Here is a 22929-nt window from a genome sequence, read left to right as displayed (position 1 = left end):
ATCAGACTGTACATCGTCAGCATATCTGATAGAAGTGACGGCAAAAAAAACACAAACATCCGACAGAAAGTTGTGATAAAGGGCAAGAGCCAAATATGCCCAAAAAAGTGATGCCACTAAGGCTCGACAGTCACCCAAATTCACCCCTCATATTACATTTGAGGGTGATAGAAACTGAGGAGGATAAGATATAAACTCCCTCAGGCTTGACGTTCAGTCGACTCCTGCACAAGCAGCTGCCTCCGCTGCTGTGCTCTCCTTCCCGGACCCCTCTGAATGATTTAAATGCCCCCGGATAAAAAAAGATCTGGACGAAGGGAAGGAAAACAGGGCCACTCCTTGGGGCAGAAACTGACATATACGGCTGTGGAAATGTTATCCTGTCAAACTGCAAAAACTGGAAAATCCTCGAGATGGTGAGGTATAGCAGCAGTTCACACATTCTCCTATATTCATCTATATTCAAACATTCGAAAAAAAGGAATGCTTCATTTTTGCTTTCCCGTTTCTTCTGACACTTTCTAAACTTTTTTGCACAGGCGCCTTAGAAACATATGAGGTTCAATATACAGTGTATTCGATTTGTGTCAGCAATTGAGTATGACGAGCTCTCAGATGATGAAGCTCTCAGGAGCATCTCGGTTTAATTAAATATTGATGATTTCAAAGGGAGGTGGCACCAAAGTGCTCTTCAAATCCTTGAGATTTTTTCCCCCTGCTCCTCTGAGCAATCCTTTTGTAGCCCCTTCACTCATTAATTTAACACTACCAGACCATGTCGGGCAAAAACACACTATATCAGTTCACAACAACACCGGACTGCCTTTCCATCACCATTACCTTCTTGATATTTTCAATACCACCCAAAGTCATTTTGTGAATGTTGGTGGATCTATTTTTGTCACATAGACCGTGGCAAGAGCAGAGTATATTATGCTTAAACAGGAAATGAATCTTTAGTTAAGAATTGGAATCCATTTCCTGCTGTCAGACGCAGTGTATTAGAGGCCAACAGAGACACCTTAAGGTCTGTATTAGTATTCAGTCCTCCGCTGCCAAAGTGTCAGCAGGGGGACGTCATTGAGATCTGCAGGAGCTCATACAACAGCCATTTATCAGTCATACGGAACATAACGACTAACAAACAACACTTATTCAGTCAAATATTATTGTTGAAATAGTTCATTCTTTTTCATTTAGCGTTGTTTATATAATTAGGCCTGTTGTCATTATGGGAGCATTTGGTTGGCCGGCTGCCAGAGAGCTTGAAGATGTTGCATGAGGTCACTGTGATTACGTGACCGACTGGAAAGTTCAACAATTTAGTTCAAACAGCTTCACCTTTAAAGGTGAACCTTATAACTGCACAGGTTATGCAACAAAAAATAAGTAAATAAAAATGTCAGTGGTGGATGTTTTCTCTGTGATGTATTTTTTCAACTGTATTAGCACACTTAATATTAGTGGTTTCCAGCGTTAGGACATGTGACCCCTTTAAAACCAAGACATTTTGTGATCATTAAAGGTTGAGTAGGTGATTCTATTAGAAACACTTTCCGTTCTATTACTTGAATTCATCGTAACATACCGACAGGGATGAATAAATTAAATGCTCTGACATAAACAAAATTAAAAAAATGTCATCTCTGTGCCGTTTTCCAATCAAAAAGTCAGGCCGGAGAAAATAATTGGACGGCTTGCCTGTCTGTCAATGCTTACTTCCTGATTGCACTCAATTGCTGACCTCGAGCACTCGTTTGCTGGTCTGGGGGAGCGGCTTTGAACAGAGGTCTGAATGAAGGGGGCGGGGCTTTTCCAGTTCAGCGATGCGTTCAAAGTCAAAGTTTCCTAATGACCTACTCTGCCCTGAATAACAGTTTATAGCTTTAGTTTTGAACATGTTGTTTAGTAGTTCAATGAAAGTGTGTTGTTTCTTTTTCAGTTTGTAGTTTCAGGCTGTGTGAAAGGTATCCAGCAAAGAAAAGTAATTATCGTGTGACACCTTAAGTTTATCTTCCTTGAGTTACCAGCTGAGGAAAGCGACCAAACAATTCAAGTCTTCAATCACTAGTCTATGATCATTAGAAAGACATCCTTTGCAAGCCAGATTTGTCTGACACCGTTGCGTTCACATATTGTACATCATAAAAGTGTGAAAAGGATGCTGTATCCGGCTTTACTCGCATGTTACATGAGTTGTTGCTCCTCTTGATGGTATGATTCCCTTCCCAAAGCTGTTGAATGTCACTGTTATGTGCTGATTAGAATCCCAACCAGCCCTCCTTTTCATTCCTGGTTTCAGGGGAAGAGTGGGGGGAGATTCTTTCAATGGAAGCACCACAAAGCACGCCTTTTCATGGGAATGAATCCCCCTTTAGCCGAAGATCTCACCCACAGACCAGGGAAGCAAGGGCCTGGAACTAATTACACTAACGAGTTCACCCTGATCCCTGTAATAGGAAGTGAGTGGAATCATTAACAGCCATTTAAAACGCGCAGATGTACGTGCACTTGGACACCAAAGGCAAGAGCTTAAGTCTGGTTCCCTTGATGCCTTCTGGTCTCGTCCCCCTTCTCTTCTGGAAGGACAACTATATGCATGAAACCACAACTCTCCATCTGGCAGGCCATTGCCTCCTCTCCTGCCCGTGTGTACCTGAGGAAAACAATATTTTCTCAACAAAAAAAACATACAGGGGTTTAAAATTCAGCGCGTGCACAGAACCCCCCTCCATTTCCAAAAAAAGCGCCTGAATGGAGGAGGAGGAATTTAAATCTCAATGCATCGTTAGACTGGAGACACATCACGTTGGCATTCAGGCGCTGCCAGCCTGAGAGCCCGTGCCAACTGAAAACGCTCTGAGAGAGTCTGACAATAACCACAGTGGCGGAGCAGCTCGGGCAGGCTGCAGGGATGTCAGGGGCAGCGCTCCCTCCCAAGGTTAACACCGACATGGGCTTGGTTGTACCTGTGCAGGCTGGGAGATAACAGCAGCATCATGGTTGGACTGGTGGAGAGCTTAATGGACAGCAGCACTCCCCCCGTGGGACAGTGCTGGGAAAGTGGACAGAGCAAAGTGTGTCTGCTGCAGAGAATACACAATCCTCCAGCCATGCCATGCAAATTCTCTCACTGATAGGCTGCAACTTCCTGTTTCAGGGTCATAGAAACAACAGACAAACAGCAGCCTGGCGCTTTGACACTTTCTCCTCCCAGTGACGTGCGTGCGCTCCCTGAACTATTATCTTTTAACTCCATTGTTGATTTTCTTCCCCCGGAATCCCACCGTTATGAGACGACAGAGACCACAAAGCCACCAGCGGGAACTCGCATGTACTTTGATAACAACCGCGACGCGCATCCACACCCATGTGGATGCTGACCTAAATATTCATCCCGTGCGAGCATCTTTAATGAGGCTTCCCAACCGAGCCCACCTCCATTCACAACCCGTGTTTGCAACATCTTTACAAAAAAAAAAAAAAAAAGACGAGCTTATCAGTTTGTTATGTAACCTTTCAGAAGAGCGGCACAGCCGCGCGTGGCAGTTGTGTGTGCGGACTCACCGTAAAGAGGGAAAAGGCTGGTGTGAACCTCGACTTGTGTGGAGACTTTTATCCGTCCAGCATGGCAGGACTTGGCTCGAATGAAGTGCGCGCGCCGTTACTCGCCTGTCGGAAGCAGCGCGCGGAGGTGACGGCAGTTTATTCAGTTTATTATTCCTTCCTCCTCACGGTCTCACAGTCTTCTCCTCCTCGGCAGGAATAGAGACTTCTCCAAGAGCAGCGGACAGCTCCGGTGCTGAAATCTTCCCCCTCTCTCTCTCTCTCTCTCTCTCTCTCTCTCTCTCTCTCTTCCTCCGCCCTCCTTCCCGAGCTACTCCCTCAGCATGTGAGGAGACAGGCAGCTCGCTGCTGGCAGTTGGAGGCAGAAGCAGAAGGAGACCTCGCTGCAGACTCACAGGCGGCCACTCAAGTTCAATCGCGGATTTATAAACCCGTCATATTTGCATCATTTTTTTCTTTTTTCTTTTTTTTTTTGGATGGGGGTGTGGTATAATATATGACTGTATGACTTGATGTGCTTCTCTGCATCCCTGCAGTGTATTTTGTGACCATGCTAGAGGTCACAACAGGTCATTTTATACAGTGACGTCAAAACGGTCTTACTTAAGGAAATGGCTGCTATGTGGAATAACATCATCACACATGGATTGGTAATACAACTCATTGGATCCACACACGGGTGGCAGCTTTCCAGTCAGACACAGTTTATGCAATGTTAAGTTTAGGGACAGAAATAAATACACCATTTTAGAATTGGCAAGAATGATACTGCATCCTAAACTGCATGGGGTTAGCATAAAGGGGGCATGTCTGTAAAGACGAGAGCCACAGGTAACCATAGAACCCATTTTCATTCTTGAGGTGAAAGGTCAATGGGCTCCATCCCAGTTTTCCTCACCAATACTTACTGTAGAGCCGTATTCAGGCCCCTTGCCAACAAGCTAGGATGACCAATGGATTCATTAGTTGGACTAGTTTCATATGATACCAGTACATAGCTATAAGACTGAGCCCTGTACAGCCGATTGGAGACAATAATGTTGGCTGGGATCACCCACAATCCTGCTGGTCTCAACTCTCAACTCATTATTTCGGTAATAGATCTATGTCTCAAAACAGGCTGCAACCTCCGGTTCTAAACACTGAAGCCAATGTGCCTTTAACTTGCATTCTCTCTGCTGGCCATCAGGGGGCGACTCCTCTGATTGTAAAAAGAAGCCTGAAATCAATGAGAAAATTCACCTATTTCTCTCATTTAGTAAATTCTGGTCCATTTAGTGTCAAATAGACCATAAAGCAGGGGATGTTTAAGGGCGTGTCTACCTTGTGATTGACAGGTCGATACCACGGCGTTGCTACCACGCTACCATAGCTACTAAGATGACTTTAACACTTAGCTGTAAAGTAAAGCCAGATGTAACCAGATCCAGCTCAGGGTGCCGCTCCGCTGCTTTTGTTCATCTTATCTACCCCACACTCCTCTACAGTCCAAATATGGTCACTTCCTTTACTGGTTGCAAAAATTCCACTCAAGATTATTACGTGCACTTCTTACTTACAGTATATGATCTCAAATACTGCTACCATATAATGCAAAAAGAGTGACAATTCCCCACCCAAGTGATATATTTTCTCAGTTGTATTCACATAAAGGGGGGTTTGTTTCACTCAACATACTCAGTATTGGCAGAATAAATTAGCAACAGATCCACGTGAAATTGATTTACTTATATACATGTTTGTGCAAAAAAACAACCTTCTCCAAAGAGAATAGTAAAACATGAAATCCATCTACGTATGTGTCAGCATTTTTTTAATGACATCCATCCACTCATCCATCCTGGATATTACAGCATAAATGTGTTCTTCCCTGCATATAAAATCTTACAATCCAGGCACAGATAAATATATGTGTATATGTGGCGTGACAGCTCACGAAGGTAAAACGCTGAGTCGCTGTCATTACAGAGCGTTCTCCAGTGCCTCTGTCTATAAAACAGGGTGTATGGTTGATGTATGAACAACTGGTGTGCACCCACCGTGTTGTTCCATGGCCTACTGGTTCTAGTGGGAGGCCATGCATTATTGATGACGATGTAAGTGCACACTGACCCATTGGTCTTTGGGGAAGAGGAAGAAATGGTATGCTATGTCACAGGGGAAACCTGACCCCTCACCTACATGCATGTGACACTTTCCCCCCATAGTCAACTCTGCACTTTACAAAACATATAGAATATGGATTATTTTCCCGTGTTGGCTGTATTGTGTTTGTGTATTACAGCTGCTCGATGAGATGTTAAAAGAAAAGTGTAACCTAAAAGGATTTAAACTATACTATTTAGAATTAATGTACATTAAGGTAAACATAAATTAGTCTTTAAGAGGTGAGGAAAAAGTGGTGATTAAATCTTGTATTGGGCTTTACAGAGATGGCCTCTAAATTAAGACAAGTGGTGATTAAATCTTGTATTGGGCTTTACAGAGATGGCCAAGTGGTGAAGGACAACCCAAGCTTTTTTCTTTTACAGAAGAATTGGTCCGGGAAAGCAAATAGCAAAGGTTCTGTTTCAGAACAGTTGCAACGGTCTCAGGGGGAAGACTGTCACGAGCATCAGTCCATTCACAGTCTGGTTGCAGTGCTGCTATAATAGCATTCCCATGGATTTGGAGGACTGCAATCACAGCCTTTTCAGCCTTGAATTACTTACTCTGTGGAATGACAACAATGGACCTGAAAGCACCTGATGATTGGTGCATTCAAGTTAGCAGTAATTGCACCTTTCTATTTATATTGTTTCATGTGTTCCTATGGTGGGGGGGTTGTATCGGGGGCAATTGATGACTGGTAATTACAAATGTAGAAGGCAACTGATTACTGGTATTTACAAATATTAAATGTGTATAGTCTGGAGCGAGGAAACAATTAGCTTAGCATGAAAACTTGACACAGGAAAGCCCAAAGTTTAAAAATCCAGTACCTCAAAACGCTTTCCAGGATGTCATTGACCCCAGTCATGAGGAACGACAGCACATAATCTATAAAACCACCACATGCTAATGACCTTAAGAGGTGGATTGTTGGTTGTAGGCTAGCCCATTTTCATTCTTTATGGTAAGATTAACCAATTATCTCATGGTTCAGCTATGGAAAGATGGATGTGAGAGTTATATCAATCTTCTCATCTAACCGTGGGCAAGCAGCCAACACCAGCATCATCGCATCAGCGTGAAGCTGTATTTCTCAAAAAATGTCAATCCGTCTTCTAGTGATTATATAGAATTAGTTCTGCACTGAACCAAGTGAAACTGGATTAACCAGCAATGTATTTAATTAATTACTGAGCTAACTATGTCAGCATTACATATGTTCCTCTTTCCAGAGACACCACTCTGATCGCACATCATTCTATTATTAATTTCAAATCTTAAATGCTGCTATAAGAGTAAGCCGAGGAGGTGACAAGCCCCCAGCGACAGATCCTATCGTGTTATAAATGAGCCCTAACTTGTGAAACCAAAAGCTAAATATTAATGAATATGTAAATATCAAGAGACATCTTAATCACGGCTAATGCTACTGTAAACTCACAGTCACAATTTATATATATATATATATATATGCAATATTCTAATTAATTCCAAACATATTCATTTTGTTTGCTTACGAATTACTACATTGATTCCAGCATACTTTCTGTATCGTGGATAAAAGCTATTTCTTCATATTCTCACCGGCATCTTGCTGCATTCAAGAAGCTGCTTTTGCTTCTTATACTCATAGAAAACCTCCACGTCAGCAACTTGTCACTTGTCCTTGATCCTATGACGTCAGTCATTGATCGGGATTATGTTTTCTACACGACGTGCTCAGTGGCTCACACATCCATAATTATGTGCTCTCACATGAAAGAGTCTGAATATTATTATAAAATATGTTTGTGAACTCTCAGGGGACGAAGTCCTTTTGGTTGGACACTTAAAGAGAATAAAGCAAGTACTCCGCTCTGTTTCATGTCGCTCTGGCCACATTGTTCTCACCGAATGAAAAAGCAACAGGACATCACGTTGAAACTGCTGTTTGCATACATATCTAAAGATTATTATGCATGTTCTAGTGTTGCATCAGGTCTTACACGTTAAAGACCTCAGAGACATGTGTATGATGACTCTTAAACATGACATTGACCTGGCTTTATGTAAGTAAAAGAATGGATTGTCTGTGTTGTAAACTGTAGCCATAGCATGCCCAGCATCCCAGCCCTTAGCCTAACCAAGCTAGCTTACATTGTGTGGGGTTACAGGGGAATTTTAAAAAATTGGAAGAGCAAACCCGCTGTATTTTTCCTAGTAGTAGTTTTGTTGGCTAAACCTTGTAGTTTTGGCACCATTTGCAGAGCTAAATGGAGGAGCATATTCAACTTGGCTGGGCATAAATAGCCAAACAGCTGTCATGTGACCATTCTAGCTTTCTAGCCTGTAGCTTTAGCCTCAGTCTTCATTATATTGATGTGGCCCCTAAAGTGCTTCTAACCCTGTTTACCCTTTTAAAATGACTCAGCTGGAAACATAAAAATTGTAGCCGGTGACAGCGGGGACAGCATTTTTAACACACTCACGGCGCTAATTTAAGCTTAATAAACTTGCTAATGTTAGCTAATGAAAGCTGGTTGCGACAGTTGTAATTTCAGCCGAGACTGCCTCTGCCTGAAATAACTGACTCATTGTCATAAAAAAATTACTGTGAATAGAATCCACCATTGTTGTCATCAATGCAAACTGCATTTGTGCCATATGGGAATGAATAAAGGTTGGCAAGCATAACTAAGGGTGCATGTTCTCCTCTCTCCTTTGTTTTGATCACCATCCATAATCAGGCGGTAATTGTTTATGCATGCCCCAGTCATATTTCAAGAAGTCCAAATCTATTTTTGTTCAAGCGACTTTAAATTCTGGACTATGACCTTTTTTTATTCAGCCCACGTAACAAAAACAAAAAGTCAGAGATACAGAGGTCAAACATGGTCACTGCCCAAAGGCAGTATATGGATGCAAAATAATTGAGGTGAAGTTGCTTTGCTTTGGGGAATGACAAGGAATCTTTTATGTCACATTATCTAAACATTTATTCAACATTTTGCAGAAGGGTCTTGGCTGGAGGCGGGGTTTAGGAGCAGCCTCAGTGAAGGCTGTGCATGATGCTTTGTTTGCTGTTCGAAAATAATCAGATTAACTGGAAGATGACTGAGCCTTGCATCTCAACACAATGTTGATTAGGGAATATTACTATAAACATGAGACATGACTCTGATTTAATCACTTTATTTCATGTTTGCTTGTAAACTGTGTTTTCATTTTCCAGGTGGGCCAATTGTAGCTTTAGGCCTCCATTCTAATTTTATTATCATGTGTGTAATAATTTCACCATACGAAGGAATTTTTATTTTTCATTCCAAAATAACTGCTGTATATTGTAGTGCAGCCTCCCTAAGCTTTAAGAACTGTAGGCTGGAGGGAAAAAAACCTGTTGATGCCAATACCAACACTGTTGCTAGGCAACTGATCAGTCTCACAACTGATTTAGATTCCCTCCAATTCAGATTGTTTTTTGGTTTTCTGTTCCAAAGTTTAAAGTGTGAGTTTAGGGTTTTTAGAACGTGTAGAATCAGTACCTAGATTGCTGACTTTGCCACCTTTGTGTTTTTGTGTAACTGCAGTTAGGCCTGCCATCACACTCATAGAGACATTTAGTTCGTACTGATTAAACATTCCTCTTGTGTCATATACACTATTAAATAACATGAATTTTCACCAAGGCACTTCAGCAATTATATTCTGAAATTATAGTCTTCCATCCATTTGAAAATGTGGTGCTTCAGAATTGCATACCATTTGCAAGCGGAGATAATCTCATCTTCCAGCTGTCAGGACTCAAATATGCAAATTTTTATATCTCAGCAAAGAAAGATTACCAGCTCCGGATTCTGACCATAGACCATCAATATACAACTTTTTGTACATCATAAAATTGTACATGATCAAACTCTTGACACTGCCCTAACAATGGTGGTAAGCTGTAAGATCAGAACAAACTGTGAAGTGACAGGCTTGTTTATAAACACAAACCCTTTCTGGGTAGACAGCAACATGAGCAATAAGCACTGGCACAGGTAGCTGAATATCTGAGGGGGAGGAAGATGTGGATATTATACGCCTTCTCTTCAACGTTAAAAAATGCAAATTTTATAGCTCAAACCCTCAAGATCAAGGATACGGGTTATTCACAGGTTGCAGGCTTAGTTTTTTATTATTATTATTATTGCTTTTATGACCCGCACCAGTGACAGTCGTGGCCGGAGGCTGTAGGGAATTTCTTCAACACGGCACAACCATAACCACCTGGACTCTGAGACTGATTAGATTTGGATGGACGAATTGTGATCACATAAAAAAAATGACCAAAATTCAAGAATTCATAAGCTAAGCATGACAATATTAGGCTACATAAAAAATAGTCTAATAGGATAAAAGAATGATGCCAGCTTGGACAGACATGGATGTTAATTCCAACTTGACTGGTTGGTGAAGGCATATAACTGTGACGTGGAAATCCTAGGGTTCTTTTGATGCTAATGCTTAAATTATATTTGTGAAAGAAAAGTGGAATACGAAACACAATTCAAATTAAAATGCAGGGTAGCATGTGCCGGTGGTGATTTCTCCGTGGCAAGAAGTGGAGTATCACCTGCACATCCATTTCTGTTGAGCATTTATGTTATTGTACAAATGATGATATCAAAACCTTCCAGCTGGGCCTTTCTGTGTCATGGTCAGGTCAAGAAACCACAGTATCTGCTATATATGGCATCTACGTAACTGTAACAAGCTGCTTTTATTGTGCCATTGGATGTGTTGAAGATGCACATACCAAAGCCAGAATAATGATGCTGAACTAGATTTTGCAACTTGGCTTTGGTCGCCGACCCATTTAGTTTTGTTCCACTTTCTTTTATTGGAGTTTTTCTGGTCGTTAGAAAGGCCTTCCTGCACCAAGGCCCCAAGTCTTTAAGAGGAGGTACTAGTTTTATAGAAACAATAGCTCGTGATTTCTTCTATCTACTCCCCTCAGCTCAAAATCATCATCCTGTTTTTTTTTTAATTTTGTAAAAATACTTCTGATGAGTCATGCTGCAGCTGGGAATGTTAAAGGTATCCAATCAAATATTCTGCAGAGTGGCGATCCAAAGTGTTACACCTACACATTCTCACTCTCAAACTTGACACTCGTCTACGTACGAGTCTCTCTAGCGTCTAGTAGTTTTATCAGTTTGGAACGTGGCAGGGACGGTGTCTCACGTTTCCTCTCGTTATCATGCAGACAGTCTCTTTTCAAAATAAACTTCAAACATAGGTTTAACGGTTTTAGATTTACATACTCAACAAAACGACATGGTTAGATTAAGGAAAAGATAATGGTTTGTTTTAAAGGAGTCATCACCTGGTTTTATACGTATCCAGTCCCCCTTGGATCGCTTTGGATCAATTCGTAAAACTTATTAGAAAAAAAAAAAAAAATTTTAATCAAACATTGAGCTTGTTCTGACCCTTTTTCGTACCGCGATTTTATCACGCGAGATTACGCGCGAGGTTTTGACTGGTCCGGATGTGCATTGTATAATATGTAATGAGGCGCGCGTTGATTCGCCGCAGGAAGGACAGAGCCGGGGGGGCTTGCCTGCATGCAGACTCCAAAACATAATGGCGGCGCTTCGGCGATTTCGGGTAGCGGACGGGGCGGGGTTGGGTGGTGAAAGAGGGGTGGGCTTATGCAAGTAGCCGCCACGGTGACGTCACCGAAGGCGCAGAATCAAAATCTCGTGCTTTAGGAATGCACACCCTTGTGTGCTATTCCTGTTCGGAAAAAGAGCAGAAGCGAAAAAACGGCGCCACTTTCAAACTCCAGCCTTTCAGGCAATTTTCAACTGAGGTCAAACACAGATATGCATGTTTTAACAAGAGAAATTGCTATTTCCGGGTGATGACTCCTTTAAGATGGGTTTGTTTCTTAAATAATATCACTATGCTCGCTACACAAGTCTGGAAGTTAGGCGACAAAAGTACAGTATAATTCAATATTGACTTTGTGTCACACAGGACATTATGAGCATCACCTGGGTGAAAGTCCTGTGTTTGTTTGATCATTGAAACTTCGCCTGGCTCCTGTCCAACACAGATTTCCTCACTCTTTCTACTTAGTCAGTTGCTCTGACTGTCTAATACTAAAATGGGTGCTAAAGGATGCCTTGGTGTGTCGATATGAACTCTTATCAAACAGCTTTTGTCATCTTTCCACTTAGGTGTTATTTTTAGTAATCTATTTAGACAATAAAATTACTGTTTGATTTCATAAAAGATCATGGTTTGGGTTGAATATAATTGTATGTTAAATACTTAACGTAATCTACTTACTGAACTTATAATTAGTCAACATTGACTTTTTGGTTTCACAAGGGACACAAACAGCCGTCTGCTGAGTGAAAGTCCTACACAGGACTACGCGGACTTGGTCGCTCTTTATGCTACGTCATATTGCTGCGTTTACATTGGAGTTAAAGAAAGCTGACTTTGCTGCGTCATCCTCACACATTTGTTTAATTCAGAAATTAATCCCACAATGGAAGCTAAAGATGCGCCATAAAATAGCTTTTATTATTATTTAGATGTAAAGGTACATCTTGTAGCTTTGCATCGACTGTCAAGACAACTCCTGATGTCTGTCCTCTGGAGTAGCTTATCCCACAATCACACACCAATGCATGATATGATAGAATGAAGTGGTAATTGGATTTCCATCCTTGCGCTGAAATCCGATAGACTGCTGCCAAATGCTAATCTCTTATCTACCTGTCAATCACTGCTGAACAGCATGACAAAGCAGAGACGAAGAGCGCCGACTAATCCGCTAGCTGTGTTGCTTCTGGAGCGCAGCTGCTCTTTGTCACATCATGCAGCTCGTTTGTGGCTCACCTCGTGATTAGGCACAGTTGGTGTGATTTAATCCAGATGCTACCTGCCGACTCGTGCTGCCCCAGCCTTCATCAATCAGGGCCACTGTCCTTCCTCCTCCTCCGTCAAAACCAGATCAGACGGACTGGGTGCTGTTTGCCTCTTGGCTTAGCAAATTACGCCCGTCTTATGGATGTTTTTCTAAATTGAATTTAAATCGTGTATGTACGTGTTCATTTCCGCAATCCTCGGAGCTGGTTGATGATTTGGAGATATGTTCTTTTCCTCAGACAATTTGACGTCTTTGTCCGAAAATGTAGATTCATCACCAGATCTGAAGGAGCCCCGTTATTCAGCATTCCTCCCCAGAGCTCACAGAGTGGATCTGGCACAGAGGCATTATGGACCACAAGCATCCATTAGGACCAAGAGAAGGGAGGGCCAAACGCAGCATCTGACAGCTTGAGCTTTTGAATTTAATTAAATGTGTCACAGGTTTCTGCCTATTTATGACCTGGGTGCAGTAGTGGGGACAAGCTGCAACTCCTGCGAGCACAGCAAGGAAATTCATATCATTTATCTCCTGCTGTGAACAGTGAGCTGCTATTTTTTTTCAAAATGTTAACATTTGGAGTTGTCGCGTTAACAAGATGCCAGACTTGTGAAATTAATTGTTAGAGAGAAGATATGGTTGATATAAAACATGGGGGTGTTGGCTGCCAGCTCCAAAGAACAATACAACTCAGTTTAGGGATTTAAACTCGTAAAGACTAAAACTCCAGAGACAATATTTGTGATTTGAAAAACAACAAGAATCCACAGAGCCATACCACACATTTTTGATGTCAGCAATAAATTCAAGGGAGACTTTATGGATCCTTATTGGATTTTTCCGAGCATTTGATATGAAACTTCATCTTCTGGCAGCGATAATCAATCCATGCAGGGAAAAAAGTACACATTATCCCAGCAGATTCAGGAACAGAGAGCGCTTTTGTCTCTGATCAAACATTGATTTGTCCAAAGGCAGTCTAGCTTAATAATGTATTCATGGTCTGAGCATCAGTCATGTCTTGTTTTTATATTATGCAATGCATTATGTAGCGTGATTTGACTGTGAAATATGTTGCACTATAATCGATTTTAACATTCAAAACTTTTGTTGATTTAATTTCCAGTGATTTTTTTGTCTAACCCTGAATGTTTGGTTGCATAAACAGCTTGTGCTTAGTCATCCTCCTTGCATCAATTTAGTTTAGCCTGGATTTGTTTTCACAACCTACATTTGAAAGCCGTATACTTTTCAATTTGCTTAAAATGTAGTGAAATCTTAAGCTTGCTGCTGCCATCTTGCCTCTAATCTAATATACGACAGAGACTGCAGCTATGAGTGGAAACAGCAGGCCATCTGATTGGAAATGTACATCTAATCTTAGAACCATTGTGAATACATTTATTTGGAAAAACACATTATGTGTGCATGAAGATGTCTTGTTATGTGTATTTTACGATGCTAAGTAATAAAGAGTTTTATTTGTGCCTGTTAGCGGAAATAGAAAGGTTGGAATGACTATAAATCTCTCAGTTAAGAAAAGATCATCCACTCCACCATGGTTTTCTGCTCACACACCAGCACACATAGAGATGTAGTGTGATCTGTGGCTACCACGGCAACCTGCCTCTGCTGCTGAGCGCTCTGAAAAGACCCGGCAGGGTTAATTAATTAGACATGAAGTGACAGAAACGGAAACAACATCTGAGACCATCAGAGACGACGGGGCAGAGTCAGGTTCAACCTCCCAATTTCAACTCAGGAAAGTTTTCCCGGTCTCCCTTCTCTTGCTTATTTAAAGGAACCGACTGAATCGTTCCCACCTATGACATCTTCGTCTTTTAATACACGGGGGTTAATTTCTGTGCACTCGGAGGAAGGCGGTAATGACAGGAAAATCCATTAGCTGCGCATATAAGAACCGGCTCCCCGCCTCTTTTGCGAGCAGACAATGATCCAGAAATTAGAAGTAGATAATGTTTAGAGTACAAATGACAGTCCATATTTCCATGGCAGCAGCCCAACAGAGCATTTTAGCACAATTTAATATTTCATAAAACCCCTTCCTGTAATGCAAATCCCATGTTTCAGTTGCACCTAAAGGGGAGGGAGGGTCACAATAGACAGGATGTGTTCAGCAGTCTGGATGTCAGCTACAAAAACAAAGGAAACATACAAACTAACCACACGTCCTCTTGTTTTGGATATAAAGTTGCTGGTGGACAGACCCCGGCTCCAAAGTCCCATATTATGGTTTGTTGTTTTAAAGCACAACAGATGGAAACTCCATCACCAACTAAGTCAAAAGCTGCCCCATTCAATGCATATTAAACAGCCATCGTTCAATGCTCCGTGAATTTCTATACGGACAAAAGGGGGAAAGATCTGTCAAAGCCGGTTGGGAAAAAAAATGATGAAAAACAGACAGCTGCAGGCAAAACACAGCATTGCATTGATCTAATTACTTTCTTCCGCACATCCTCCACAATTACAGTACAGCTGCCTCCCCAAATCACTGGGTATGTTAATAAGTAAAATATCTCATGCTACAACTCTATTACACGGAAACAAACAGAGAAATCCCCGGCTGAGCAGACTGGCAAAATTGAAGCTCCATATGCTGTATCCTCAGGTGTTTATTACAGTTTGTCAGGTATTTAGTTTTGAGATATTATGTGTGTTACCGCTTCGTGTTCCAACTAGACAATGATAAATGTTTAGAACGAAAGATATTTCATTGGTGCATGGACCTTTTACCACCAAACCAACGAGACGAGCAAGGACAAAAACAAGCACTGTAATCCCTCATGTGAAATGAGCAAAACTGTTTAAACATTGGCAGAAAATGTTTATACAGAACCCCATAACTGATAGCAAAAGGCTTCTTGAGAAAGTAGGTTTTCAGGACCTTTAACATCACCGTTAACACCAAGATGTAGAGTGGCACAAATCCCATTGTAGCTGACCTTTCAATCTCAATGAACATGGCTTTTAAGGATGCAGGATCACTCAAGTCTGTTTGTAGGTTGATGTATAGCTAAGCACGATGAACTTTACAAAAAATGAAAACGTTGTTCCTGACACCTGTAATGTAAGAGTTGGAGGTCTGAACACAAGCAGGAGAGAAGTAAAGCAAAGTGCCGACACCCCGTCATTATACACAAACACCTTGGCGCCTCAGTGTATCAGCCGTGATGCTCTCATGTACTTGGGTAAGAAAGGCGCGCTTAGCTTGCATGCATAATTGATTGAGTCACCGGGTTCGATGAAAGACGATTATGCTGTTGTGCACAATGAGAGTCGAGAAAAGAAAAAAAAGAAAAGAAAAATGTTTCCCTTTGGCTGGGCCCTAATGCGAAAGGAAATGGGCTGCCACTTATCGCAGATGCACCGTTATGGACGTCTTGTTTTCTCGAGCGGAGCTGCTCTGGCAGTTGCTAGAATGGATGCATGATGGTCAAAAGGTTAAGGGGGGGGGGGGGGGGGGGGGGGTATAAATAGGACTGTATATCACGTCATATGAAGACGATGTGAGCATTTATTTGATTAACAAGTGTGCTAGCTGCTTGATGCAACCGCCATGTTGCTAGCTCTTCCAAGTTACTACTTCAAAGTTTCTACTGTCTTTAAATCCAGTTTTCTTTTTTGTATCAGTGTGTTTTGCTTTGCTTTGGTAGAAAAAGTGCCCATGGCACCTTTGACACCTTTCTTTATTATAGCAATTTACTGCCAGACTTTATAGCAACATAGCCGTTTTGTCTGAGTGATGCTCCTCACATTCTTTCCAGAGACATTACTGTCACTCATATCCATGAATTCACATTTCCCTTGATTGGAGTTTTAGGCTTTCTAAAGACAAATGTGTGTCTACGGGGCTTCAAATAGTTCCCAAGTTTAACTGCCAGCAAGCACTGACAATCTGTCTTTCTACTCGCGGCATTTTGATATTGTGATATCTTTATATACAGCAGCACACAACTCTTCATCTCTCTCTCTCTCTGCTTCATCCTGAAAGTTTCATTTGATGCTTTATTGAAGCTGCTTTATTGCTACTCCACTTAATCTGTCATCTTCTGTGCCCACCAGCTCCACACAAAGCTGCAAAAGGAATAGTGGAGGCAAGTTGAACCGACAGCTGCTTGAATAAAATACTCAATAACGTAAAAAAGTTTGACACCTACAGTTTTCCCCGTCCTTTATTTTTTTGTTTTGTTTTTATGTTCTTTTTCACATCATTGCGTGCGTGGAACTGCGTGGCAGAGAAATGGAAAGGAGAAAGTATAGAAGCAGCTGCTGTATGTTTTTGTGTCATTCAATGGGAAAAATAAGAATGGAAAATTGTATTTCAAAAGATGTCATCCATCGCTAGTGAAAGAACGACAGCTCGTCTCACGAAATGAAACTTTGGCGACAACTGAATATCATCTCGTGACTTCCGTTCAAAGCAGTGATGTTTTTATTGTTATTTCCTGCTGTCAGTTTTCCTAAGTTATATTTCTGATAAACTGATAAATGTCAAATATTCACTCTTTTTATCTCTGATTTTACCAACTCATTGACAACTAAATGCTTCACTACATCTAATTGTTCACTTTTTGTGTCCACTTTCAGTACCCACCAGGTAGATTGCAAGGCATACTGCACATGTCAGCAAGGGCATGCGAGTTTGGTTTCAAAGTTGGAGAGGACACAAATAATTAAAAAGAAAAAAATGTATGTACATATCCGATCAGCCATAACATTTTGACCCCTGACATATGAAGTGAATAACACTGAATATGGCGTTATCATGGCAGCTGTCAGTGGGTGGGATATATTAGCCAGCAAGTGAACATTTTGTTCTCAAAGTTGATGTGTTAGAAGCAGGAAAAGTGGCCAAGCGTAAGAACAAGGGTCACATTTTGTGTTGTCTAGAGCATCTCCAAAATTGCATCTCTTGTGGGGTGTTCCTGGTCTGCAGTGGTCAGTACTGCCCAAAAGTGGACCAAGGAAGGAAAAGCGGTGAACCCGCGACAGGGTCATAGGCGGCCAAACCTCATTGATGCATGTGGGGAGCAAAGACTTGTAGTCCGATCCAACAGACGAGCTACTGTAGCTAAAGTGCCTTTAAATTTGATAAACAGGTTAGTTCCGTCGTTAAAAGCATTTTTTTCTCCAGCTACACCTCATAGCCAAGAAAAAAGCCTATCTTTCTCCCAAAGACTTGGAGAGGGTAATTCATGCTTGTATTACCACGCGGCTGGATAACTGTAATTCTCCTCGGTATCGATAAGTCGTCACTCCGATGACTCCAGCTTGTACAGTATGCAGCTGCTCATCTCCTTACTGAAACAAAAGCCCAACCACGTTACACCAGTTTTGGCCTCACTCCAACGGCTTCCTGTTTGCTTCAGGATTGATTTGAAACTTTTGTTGTTTGTTTTTACAGTCCTAAATAGGCTGGCACCTCTGAACATGGCTTAACTTTTAAATCATCACACTCCAGCTCTGAGGTCGGCAGGTCTAATGCTGATTGATGTCCCCAGGACAGCTCAAATCCAGAGGTGACTCAGCCTTTGTGGCAGCTGCTCCTTGGCTTTGGAATGGCCTGCCTTTACACATTAGATCTGCCCAGACCCTAGTCCTTATTGGAGACCCACCTTTTCCCCCTGGCTTTTAATTCGGGCAGGAAAGAAGACACCCTTTATTTCTATGTGTTCTTCCTTATCTTATTGTATTATGTTTACCATTTAATGTATTGTCCTGTACAGCACTTTGGTTGACCGTTGGTTGAAACATGCTTTATGAATAAAGTTGAGTTGAGTCACTCATATTGCTGAAAAAGTTCTGATAGAAAGGTGCCAGAACACACAGTCCATCAGACCAGTCAGGGTGCCCATGCTGACCCTTGTCTACAGACCGGTCAGGGTGCCCAATGCTGACCCCTCTCCACGGACCGGTCAGGGTGCCCATGCTGATCCCTGTCCACTGCAGAAAGTGCCAGCAATGGGCACATGAGCATCAGAACTTGATAATCCGACTGCTAGCTCATTGTCTGTTTTACAACACCTTACAGGTCATTAGTGTTGAAACGGGAGTTAGCAAATCACATTTCAGCAGTAGTCGTTGCAGACACACCTCTCCTCAACTCTACTGAGTGCACCTTTCTATTTTCAGGGAGACTGAACAGCCAGTATAAAGCCTAGGAAGCAAAACCCAGGGTACAAAAAATGAATGAAGTTTCTGTAAGACTATACACAGTGATAGAACATAGAAAGTGTGATGATCCGCAGGGACAAAGGTTTCCACTGCCACAGATCCTATAAAGGAAAGTGAAACAAGAGCTGCTTTGCATTCTGGCGGATGCTTGTATCGGAAGCTTACTCAATGCCATAAGTGAATACAGTATGATGACAGCTCTGTGGCTCCCTGACTGCCACTCAACTGAGCACCAATCCTCAGTGGGTTACTACACGTTTCCCAATGTGATTTTGTACCAAAGAGAGCATCCAAAACAAGCAGATAAGCAGACGTCTCAGTGGGAGTTTTTTTTGTCCATTCACAGTGCTTATGAAGCCCAAGGGCATCAATCAGGGGGGATTGGGAATCAATTCTTCTGTGTCAAAGAACTTGCCACCCACAACTTTCCCTTTCCAATGTTGCTGACGATGATATTGCACTTCCCAGAGGTTCGTGCATGGACAGCTTTTAGATATATTCTGATTGTTTTAAATCATCTAATTTGTTGTACCAGACCAGTTGAAAATGTTTTCACTACCAGGCAACAGAGAAACTATAAGAGATGGAGGAGCTTGCATATGTTTTGACTTCAGGATTATTGATTGTCAAATGACTCCCGAGTTGAGTCTACAATCACAGGTAGCTCAATACTTTAATAGACCCAAGGCTCCTGGGTTTTGTTATCATGTCTTTAAATGCCTCAGATAGTAAAAAAAAAAAAAAAATACGTGGTGAGTTGCTATTTAAAACTTCTAAGTATCTCATGTGAGTGCATCACAAGTATTTAGGTCTCAAAGCATTAGTCGAGAAGTGTTATGGTGCACTCTGTGATCCCATTTACCTGGTATTAGCGAGCATCTTGGTTGACTGTATTGTAACCAGAAAGCACTTAACCAAAAGGTGTAAATGCACTCAAGACACATTGAGAGTGGAAACTCTGACCACGCAAACCGGAGGTGGTCAGGGATGTATCTCACCATGTTAACAATAACATTTAGAAGCGCTGTTTCACCAGCCCGCAAAGAAAAGCAACTTAAACACGCTGTTCATAACGCAGCCTTGTGTCTGTCAGGATATTGATGAATAGAAGAAAGACAGGGTATAACCAACAAATGTTAATGAGTTGTGCTTTTTGTTTGCATTTTATCATAATTGTGGAACTGAACTGATCTTGTCTTGATCTTGACCATAAAATCTATATAGGTAGTGGATGTCATGGACAACGGTTTTCAAGACCAGGGTTTGGCATTTTGGATGTTGCGATCTTGGAATTTTTGCAACCAGTGAACGGAAGTGACCATATTTGGCATAGATCTGACAAACACAAGCAGTGGAGTGGCTACGTTACTGCATCTGGCTTTATCTGGCTCCATCTGGCTCCATATGGCTTCTGGCATGAAGCCGATCACAAAATTAGCTTCCATAATTTAAGGTGAACTTTATAGCTAAGTGTTACAGTAATCTTGGTAGCTAAGTGCATTGGTAACGTGGTATCGATGGAAGTGATGCCGCAGCAACCTGTCAATCACAAGAAGCCATGCCCTACAGCAGCGGTTTTCAAAGTGTGAGGCGCGCCGCCCCAGGGGGGCGCGAGAGGACTTCAGGGGAGGCGCGAAAAGAAAGGAAAACATTCTATCATCTGGTTAACTACAGCTAACTACAGCAACTACAGCTGAAAATGGATCGATTTTTAGTACCTCAGGTGAAAATCACGGCTGCGGGTAGAGGATGATCTGTGTTTATTCCTTTCTACAGCGCATCCGCGCATCAATCGCCTGTGCGCATCAAAGACACAGACTCATTGTTCCCACTAAAATAGAGGTGAGCAAATGTGTTGTGTGCAGAGTTTCAGCCCACTATGTAAGCGTTAATGTTAATGTTAATGATAACGTCGGATGAGTGAACATGTGTTTAAAAAATCAGTTGAAAAGTTAAATTGTGTTTTTTTTAAGTGAATACGTTTTTTAACAAAAAGATGTTTAAATGTATTCAAAATATGTTTAGAAACACACAAAGGTGTTAAAATGTGGGGAAAAGTTAAAAACAAATATGTTAAAATGTGTTCTAAAAATGTTAAAAACAAAGATGTTAAAATTTGTATTAAAAAGATGTTAAAAACATACACAAAGAAAAAAATATTTGAGCACATTCACAGATAAAGATGTTTAAAATGTTTTAAATATAATATATACATAACATAAATATAATATGTTTAAGAACATACAAACATGTTTAAAATAAAGATGTGTATGATATTTATTGTTGAAACCTTTTTTTTAAGCCTGAGTGGAACATACAAAGCAACATCAATAACATTAATAAAAGTAATAATAATGGGGGGGGGGTCACGGCGGCTTTTGAGTTCTCTTAGGGGAGGCCCACTATCCCACACTTTGAAAACCCCTGCCCTACAGCATACCCTGCTTTATGGTCTATTTGATCATGTTGTATTGAAGAAGACTTGGAACTTAAGATTGAGACCATAAACGCATGTTTACAATGTTTACTGAGATAATAAATCAAGTGAGAAGAAGGTTAATTTTCTCTCTACTTCCATGTAGTTGGACTACTTATTGGAACCAGAGGAGTCATCCCCTGATGGCCAGTAGATAGAATGTAAGTTTAAAGCACTTTAGCATTGGCTTCACTTTTCAGAACTGGAGCTTGCCGCCTGGTCTTGACTCAGTCTCGTCCTGCCTTGGTATTCGTTGGACTTGGTCTCAACTCCTCACACTCTGGTCTTGGACACGACTTGGTCTTGGTCTTGGTTCAGTTGGTCTTGACTACAACACTGTTAACAGTCACTCTGTGTCTGTACAAATTTATCCTCAACTGCCCAGAATATCTCTTCCTCAGAAGTTGATTTAGCTGCTTGACCTGTGTGGCACTATAGTTGAACCTTATATTTTAGTACAATTCTGTTTCTTTCAGTAGGCTAATGTTTGTTACTGATACGGTGAATGAAAAAGTAACGTCTAACTAAATACTTTCACAATTCCACTGAAAATAAAATGAGAAGTGGTGACTAAACAGCTGAGCCAAACCTCAAACGCAGACATTATTAGAACATTATACACTATAAAATTAGACCAAAATATTCTTCATTTGTGTAAACTAAGATAACAATAACGAGACAAATGATTTTTTACATATTTTAATTAAAAAACACTGTATTTTGATACCCTGCAAACATACAAATCTGTCTATCAACCTCTTCATATATCTTTTCAACTTTTGTAAGAATATATATATATACAAACACACTGTATATATATATACAGTATATATATACTTTTATTAAAATGTTGGAGCCTCTTTTAGTTCTTCTTAAGATGCCTGATGAAACAGAATTGTCTTTTGTCTCTCCCCCTAAACATTACCTAAAACGACACTTCTTTATGAAAAATGTGCTGCTATAAATATCTATACCAAAAATACTGTAGCAGTTGAAGTAATTGTCATCACAAGCTGAAATCAAAGAGTTAAAGGCTCTCTCACAAACATTAGAGATATTTCCAGTACAGTTCACACAAGACTGATGAAAAAAAAAAAAAAAAAAAAAGCTAAAACATAATGCTGCTCTCAGTGTAAATGATCCTTCTTCTCTTCACTGTAGTAAATCTCACTAACTGTATTGATCTATCTTCCATCTGGAATAAGTGGCTGAGGTGAGAGAGGCTCCACCATGTTGTTTTGCTCTCACATCCGTCTGTGTTGTCTGATGGCTGCTTACAGCGGCAGCAATAATATGAATGTGATAGACCGCTCTTGGCCATGTTGGCCTCATTCCCCAATGAAAGGACTTTATTATGATTATAGTCCCCCAGGGGCATCCGAGATGAAGATCGGCTCTGCCTATATGAAAGTATATTGATGACAAAAGATTTGAGAGAGCTGAAGACAAATTCTGAGCTCTGCAAGTCAACATTTGAGGCCACGCAGGCATGGATTTGTGAGAGCAGAATCCGATTTGAGTGCAATCCTGATCATGCAATGTCTGTTCTGAGCAAGAGGTTGCTAGCCAAGCATTTTTAGCTATTTTATGGCTGTGTACAACTTAGCATTTAGCCTCCAATTTCAACTGT

The 22929-nt window shown here is 41.1% G+C and overlaps 1 protein-coding gene across 2 annotated transcripts in view; it reads right to left on the bottom strand.

The window, feature by feature from the left end:
• phf24 (PHD finger protein 24) overlaps window positions 1–3796 on the bottom strand; it is a 33750-nt gene extending 29954 nt beyond the window's left edge. Inside the window, exon 1 of one of the 2 annotated variants that reach the window (XM_084034529.1) lies at window positions 3568–3796. The gene's annotated coding sequence lies outside the window, so the exon portion shown is untranslated. The remainder of the gene's footprint in view (window positions 1–3567) is intronic. The other variant, XM_084034530.1, reaches the window with a different exon arrangement.
• Between the last annotated feature and the right edge of the window lie 19133 nt (window positions 3797–22929).

Source organism: Eutrigla gurnardus, assembly GCF_963514095.1.
Source record: "Eutrigla gurnardus genome assembly, chromosome: 19".
Lineage (NCBI taxonomy): Eukaryota > Metazoa > Chordata > Actinopteri > Perciformes > Triglidae > Eutrigla > Eutrigla gurnardus.
Note: the sequence above shows the minus strand (reverse complement) of the source record. Positions and strands in the feature narration are given on the sequence as shown.